General features: G+C 48.5%; 1 pseudogene; it reads left to right on the top strand.

Annotated features, from left to right (window-relative positions):
- Nucleotides 1-4,748: 4,748 nt before the first annotated feature.
- Nucleotides 4,749-5,229, top strand: LOC127210589 (60S ribosomal protein L17-like; annotated as a pseudogene).
- The last annotated feature ends 1,717 nt before the right edge of the window (nucleotides 5,230-6,946 follow it).

The raw sequence follows: 6,946 nt of genomic DNA, 5'->3' as shown, positions 1-6,946 counted from the left end.
TCTCTCCAACAAAACTATCTTTATCGCTTCGCTTGCAGAGTGGAGTCGTAGAATAGAAAACTTGCCCACGTTTAAACATGAACGAGAACATTCCAGGGCCGTGTTATGAACTTGAATGATTGGCTTTGGAGTTATTTTTAAACTTTACAAGAGTTTCCTGCAGCAATATTTTCATACCCCGTTTAGTCAGACACCTATGGCTTGCATGATTGTTACTCCAGCTAACCCACGGGCGTGATCTTACACTAATCAGTCATGGCTTGAGCCTTGGGTATTGCAGGAGACGATTTAAAGTCAAGCACCCGTACCAGTTCCTAGCTCGCACGTCTCATAAGCGGAAGCTCTCGTCGAGTGAATTAACGCATGTTCTCTCAGACTTGAAAGTCTGGTGAGGGGAGACAGACGCAGCTAAGGCGTAGATGGGAAGACTGAAATACATAAGCCAAGAGCCTCCTGAGGACACTGGAACCTTCTAGGCAGCAGGACTCAAGTCCAGGGGCCCAGGATGGAAGACTGGTACCATCCTGGTCCCTTCCTGCCCTTGCAGAGGTCAGCCTACCTCCCGCCTGCTCCTACCCACCTATGCCTCCTCCAACAGAAGTCTTACTCTGCCCTCCCAGGGCCACACTTGGTTCTTGATGTGCTGGTGTTTTCCTGGAAAAGCAGCTTCAGTCCCCGTACTAAAGGCCACATGGTTTGGACCAGCTCTGACAACTGGGTTCAGATTCTGCTGGGTCACCCTGATATACAAGGAACCACTTGGCCTGGAGACACTGAGCTCAAAGGATGCTTTAGAGGATCAGCTCTGAAATCCCCATACTTGTGGCCAGCTCAGGCCTAAGGCATTGCCTGTGTTTTCATAGGTGTTGACTCCCTCCCCGGCGACGGCATGGGCTGTTGTCCTTGCTGGACCTGGCTCCGTGGGCCGCTGTCCTAATTCCCTCTGGATCCTAAAACCTCTCTCCCTAGTCATCACAGCACACCAGCTGGAAAAGACAAAGGATGAAACCAACGCAGGGGACACCATGTACTTCCTGCCTTACACTTGTCCCTCTGGCAACAAGGCTTAATCCAGAGACCAAGAGCAGAACTCAGTGCATTGCTAAGAATGGAACCCAGCCAGTGTTGGGCCGCAAGAAATGGCAGATGCAGGGCCCCAGGCGAGGCAGCGGGTGATGCAGGGCCCCAGGCGAGGCAGTGGGTGATGCAGGGCCCCAGGCAGGCGAGGCAGTGGGTGATGCAGGGCCCCAGGAATTTATAGCTTGGGGAGGGCAGGCACAGAACTCTGCAAATGTCCAGTGCCATCTGCTGACAGCAGCAAATATCCCTTATAATAGCAGCTCCTAACAGGGTCTTTTAAATGATTGAAACGGTCACTGTTGGGGGGATTGACTGGCCTCTTACTGGCTGTGCCAGGTTTATTTTTACTTCTGATTCTGATCTTGCTACTTTCCACCCCCTGCTTTAAAAGTCAGTAGTTAGTAAGGCATCTTTGTGTGCCAGGGAACTTTGGCCAAGGCTTGCTTTCTACCATCAGGCAAAGCCAACAAAGACCCACTCCTGGGTGGAGCTTGAGGAGGGGCAGAGGAGGGTCCATGTCAAAGACAGGCTTAGACTCTGGGCCCTATTCTCTCGCACTGGCCTCTCTCCAGACTCAATGTCAGATTTTATATTTACAAACTGAGTTACATTTTCTTTAAAGAGGGTAGAGAGAACACGGTTTGAGGCCTCACTGAAGGTAGCCCTGCCTGTTAGAAGCTAAGCATGTTATTTTGCTAGCCCATCCTGGGCAGCTGGGACTGAGCTAGGATGCCATACTGGGTGTGGTGTCCATGCCAACAGCTTCTAGAGCAGTGGCCAAGAACCATGTGGACACCCGCCAGGGCTCAGAACTCCAAAGAGACGTTTGGAACACTTTAAAAGCAAGGGAGTAGCCAAAGTCAAGTGCTTTATAGTGGACTTTGGGAGCAACCAATTGCCAGAAAATAAAGGCTGTGGGGCTGGCAATGTACCTTAGTTGGTGGAGTGCCTGCTCAGCATGCACAGCGCCGTGGGTTCAATCTCCCAGCACCACACTAAACGGGGCAAGATGGCACATGCCTGTAATCTCAGAACTCAGGAGGTAGAGTCAAGAGGATCAGCAGTTCAAATGCATGCTTAGCTGCAAAGCTAGTTTGATTGCAACCCACAATACATAAGATGCCCTGTCCCAGAAGACAAAAAACAAAAAACAGGCTATGGGGTGGTGGTGAGCAGCCACCTGCAGGAACCTTTCCAGTGTCACACACACACACACACACACACACACACACACACACACACACACACACTGGTTCTCCTCACCTGGGAGGCTTATGTTTAAGGTTCCCCGTTCTGCCTATACCCCTCTGTGTTTCTGCTGGCGGCTGTTTCTGCGGTTTCTGTATAATCCTAGTCATTTCCCCAAGATGCTGGCCAAGTTCCTAGCTCCAAGTTACCTGGGTAGAGAGAAGGGAATGTAAATAATATATAGATTTTGAGCAGCACTGTAAATGCTTTACAGACCACGTGTGTTCCGGGGAGTAGCTGAGCCATAAAATCGAAATTAAAGCAATGCGTTTACAGAAATGTGCCAATTATAAAAACCTCTACTTTCTAAATGTAGCTTTTGTGATATGGGACTTTGGGTCCCCAAAGCTGGGAGAGGCAGAGGGGTCTCTGGTAGCAAAAGATACTGGTTCCATGTTTCCACAGCGCCCTGGAGTGACTCCACTCCTTCAGTCTTCCCTGAAGCCCCAATGACCTGGAGATGACCCTTCCCATGTATCCTTCACAGCAGGGACCGCCTCCCTCTGAGTGGCAAGCTCACAGCCACCAGCACCCTTCTCAAGATGCAGAGATTGGCAGAGCACTCCCAGGTGGCTACAGTATCCACCTCCCCTCACCCCAACAAACAGAAAAGGATTTTCTTCATGGACAATGCCCACAGGAAATTACTAGAACTAGAAAAGACAACCTCCTCCCCCACCCCATCTTGTCCCTTCTTTCTTCCTCTTCCTCCTTTTTTTCTGCTTCCACAATTCCTCCGAGTGCTTTGCCTCAGTTCCTACTTTCTCCTTGTATTCATCCTGTCATGGTATGCCTCGGCTACTGGTGTAAAAACTGGAGGAGCTGTCCCAGCTCGGAGGACACTCCCCTGCCCCACATATGCCCACAACAGAGAAGGAGGCAGCTTTGCATAATCATAAAACAGAAAGGGGGAAAGGAAGAAAGGAAGGAAGGAAGGAGAAAAGAAAGAAGAAAAGGCCTGACCATCCTAGCTTTGTAATCTAGCCTGGCCAACCTTGGGCAGGTCACGTAGTCCCTTTGAGGTTCTGAGGTTCCTCCGTCCAGTGGATAATGGGGAAACCTTTTGACACTAGTGTAGGATTTCAGGTCTAGATGGTGGACAAATTCATCCCTGGCTGGAGTATTTCTCTAACAGCCATCCCCAGAGAAGTGCCTACATGTTGTCATGTCTTCAGGAACCCTGAAGCCAAGAGCACAGAGATGCTCAGTGGCTTGAAGGTCTCGCTGATGTTGTGGAGGACCCAACTCGGGTCTCAGCATCCACACCAGATGGCTCACAGCAGCCTATACCTTGAAAGGAAAAGAAATCATATAGGGGGGGCTATAGGCATCTGTTTAGTGCCCTGATAAATTTGAATGTGGTTTGTCTCCCAAAGTGTTCGGAGCCAGCCCGGGGTCATTCAAGGCTAAAAGAGTCTACTGGCTATGAAAAAAATACTGATGCCCCGGTCCAAAGCTAACTTCCTTCCTTCAGCCTCTGCATAACTTCCTTCTTTCAGCCTCTGCATAACTTCCTTTCAGCTTATGCAGATGTTGTTTAGCAGGTTAGCTCGGGACTTCCCGAGAGATAGTTAGCTAGACATTCTCGGGCCCTTTCTACTGCTTAGTTCCTGCCTCCACCCCATATAAGCTTTTGCTTTTGATTCAATAAACGGACCTTGATAGGAACGCTACTTGGTCCTGCCTTTTTCTTTCTCATCTCATCATTTCAGGTATGGCTCCCCTCGCGACCCTGTAATTACTGGTCCTGCTGGACGGGACACCAAAGGTCCCCAGTGTGATGATGTAAGAACCAAGAGGGCTGAGGGCTAGTAGGCAGTCCTTCTACCACCTGCCCACCTTCCACGGGAAACACAGGAGGGTTAATGTAAAACCTGGACGCTGCCTTCATCCAGTTCACTGGCTTCCTATATCAAAATGTGAATGTTTGTCCCTAAGAGAACCTCTGCCATCTCTGAGAGTCATGGGCAAGATGCAACAGAAAGGACGCTCACCAGACCAAGACCGATCAGTATAAGTGCTGTGCCCTTGAGCCTCCAAGCAGTGAACTAAATAAACCTCTTTTCTTTGCAAAACTAGTTGCCTTGGGCATTTCATCATAGCAAGAAGAGTTCACTAAGACTCTGGCATTGTACTGGTTGGTGTTAATCCCTAGGCTGTCCCTCCTGTGTGCATCCAGAGCCTCAGTTGCCACCCGAGTGCTCAGCTCTGCATTTGGGTCTATCCCAACTGAGGGCAGACCATACTAGAGGCAACCTGGCAGACAAATTCCTATGAAGAGATTGATGACTAACAACAAGGATAGCGCTCTTCCTGTGAGTGGCCAGAGGTAACCCGCGAAGATGGGTGGCTGCTCACCTGACTCAGAAAACCCTACAAAATCATGCAGATCAAGAGGTTCAATTCTTCATGTTCACTTTAAGAACACCCGGAAACTGCCCAGGCCCTCAAGGCTATGCATATCCAAAAAACCACCAAGTATCTGAAAGATGTCACCTTAAAGAAGCAATGTGTGCAGTTCTGGGCAGGCAGTGTAATAGTGCAGTCGGGAGGTCCGGCCAGGTCAAACAGTGGGGCTGGACTCAGGGTCGGTGGCCAAAAAGGAGTGCTGAATTTTGCTGCAGATGCTGAAAAATGCAAAGAGCAATGCTGAGATTAAGGGTTTAGATGTAGATTCCCTGGTCATTGAACACGTCCAGGTGAACAAGGCACCTAAGATGTGCCGATGAACTTACAGAGCCCATGGCTGCATTAACCCGTACATGAGCTCCCACTGCCACATCAAGACGCTCCTCACTGAAAAGGAGCAGACTGTTCCAAAGCCAGAGGAGGAGGTACCACAGAAGAAAAAAGGTATCCCAGAAGAAGCTGAAGAAACAAGAACTGATGATACAAGAATAAATTCAGCGTAAAATAAATGCAGATAAACATCAAAACAAAACAACAAGGATAGCGTGTTATTAATAACACTTTACAGGGTGTGTTACTTCAAATCTAAACAATGATTCCGCTTTAGCTCTTCTCTGTACACCACTGTATAGGACACAGAAAACGGAAGCACAGATAGACACTTAATTCACAGGTTTCACATCTAATACCCAGCGGGACTAGAATTCTAATCAGATCCAACAAAGAGAGGGAGAGAGATGGGGGTGGGGTGCAGGGGAGGGGGGAGAGAGAGAGAGATAGCCCATGTGTTAGTCTAAAATCAAGGCTGCATGAGACAGAGGGCTAGCATAAGTCAGGGGAACTGACTGACATTAAAGAGCCTAAAGTCGGAGGTGGAGTCTGCAATTGGCATTCATGGCCCCTTACATGTGGGACCACTGCATCCCTTCAGATAAATTTTGCATCCTCGGTGCTTAAGTCAAAAGGTAGAAGAACCTAACACAGAGATTCCCATGTATGATGGTCATGATGGTCATGATGGCCATGACAGCCATGATGGTCATGACGGCCATGATGGTCATGATGGCTGAGATGCTTTCAAAGCTCCCTCACCCCACACCTTCCTGTTGCCCACAGCATGTGGTTTGCAGATCCATGTGAAAACGACTGGCAAGTTAGTCTGGGTGTGTGTGTGATGTAGCTTGGTGGTGTAGAGGATGAGTGGGTGGGGGTGGGGTCCTGAATCAGCTTTCAGTCTTCTGCTAGATGTGATCTCAGTGATAGTGCATCTGCCTATAGGCTTTGACCTTTCAAAACCTACTTTATTTGGGGTTCTTGAATGCCTCTTCCTCCCTTTCAGGACAGGTAGACGGTTTAGACTCAGCCTTGGGGTGATTCCACTCTTCCATCGTCAGGATTCCAGCAGACTCACTTAATAGCAATCCAGCAAAAGCGACCACAACTGCAGCAGCAGGAACCTCAAAGTGTTCTCTGGAGCATTTCTCTCTAGGAACGTCTCAAATTGAAGAGATGAGAAGCCAAGAGGTGATGTAAAAGCTATCTCTTTTTGTTTTGGGGGCTATTCATATACCCTTTTATAGTATGTACAGGATGTTTTCAACTGGCAAAGACCATCCCCCTACATGAGACAGTTCCCTTTCTAGTGGACAAACATCACATGCCGTCTCACGAGGCAGTTCCCCAGTGGACAAAACATCACACACCCTCACAAGGAGGCAGTTTCACATCCCACACGTAGGATCAAAACTAAAACATGTTTATATCCACTATACCTGTGTTGTTCCCCTGGGTTCTATGAGGATTACACAGGTTCGTGTGTACAAACATGGCAGAAGTATATGATATTATAACATATCTCATAAATATAAGCTTTAAAAATAATTTGATGTCTTTTGTTGTTTGTTTTTTTGATTTTTGATAAGGTTTTTTGTTTGTTGTTGTTTTAAACCAGGGCAATTTAGCAATGCTTCCACCCACCTATAGGACACTTGGGAATGTCTACAGGCATTTGGTTATTACAAGTGGAGGATCCAGTGGAAGGCGGCTGCACCTGGCACCTGGCGGGTAGAGCCCAGGGCTGGACATAGAGCAGCTGCAGCACTCAGAGAAAGGGTTATCTGGGTTGGAGAGATGGCTCAGAGGTTAAGAGCGCTGACTGCTCTTCCAGAAGTCCTGAGTTCAATTCCCAGCAACCACATAGTGGCTCACA

The sequence above is a fragment of the Acomys russatus genome, chromosome 28, assembly GCF_903995435.1.
Source record: "Acomys russatus chromosome 28, mAcoRus1.1, whole genome shotgun sequence".
Lineage (NCBI taxonomy): Eukaryota > Metazoa > Chordata > Mammalia > Rodentia > Muridae > Acomys > Acomys russatus.
The sequence above is the reverse complement of the archived record's forward strand: the minus strand, read 5'-3'. Positions and strand labels throughout refer to the sequence as shown.